Here is a 488-nt window from a genome sequence, read left to right on the forward strand (position 1 = left end):
GCTATTGTGATATAACTAAACAATCTAGAAAAATCCCTAAATGATCAATAGTAGCACATGAATTCCTATTTACAATAATAATTACTATAAAGCTAAACTTGTAGTATTTACCATACATCAAGCACTCTAAATTATTTTAGACATTAATTTAGTCTATGGTCATACCCATGATCATATCCGTTTTGCTCATAAAATGGGTATAGTCATTATCATCTCTGTGTTAGATGAGGAAACTGGGGCACAAAGAAGTTAAGTGATTTGTCCAAAGTCAAACAGCTACAAAATGATAGAATTAGCATGCAAGCCCGGGCAGTGTTGCTTGAGGATGTGTTCTTAAGCACTCACTTTATTGCCTTTGAATTATGGTAAATTAACAGACAGGTTATTATGTTACACTAAAGATGCTAAGTATGAAGAAAGTAAAAATGTGGACCATATACAGAGTACTATACCAGGAACCTCTAAACATGTCTCTGGAATTCTGAAGA

At 33.2% G+C, this 488-nt stretch overlaps 1 protein-coding gene across 2 annotated transcripts in view; it reads left to right on the forward strand.

The window, feature by feature from the left end:
• GRM8 (glutamate receptor, metabotropic 8) overlaps nt 1-488 on the forward strand; it is an 858,241-nt gene that overhangs the window by 56,371 nt on the left and 801,382 nt on the right. The gene's annotated exons all lie outside the window — the stretch shown is intronic.

Source organism: Bison bison, unplaced genomic scaffold (genome assembly GCF_000754665.1).
Source record: "Bison bison bison isolate TAMUID 2011002044 unplaced genomic scaffold, Bison_UMD1.0 scf7180017864530, whole genome shotgun sequence".
NCBI lineage: Eukaryota > Metazoa > Chordata > Mammalia > Artiodactyla > Bovidae > Bison > Bison bison.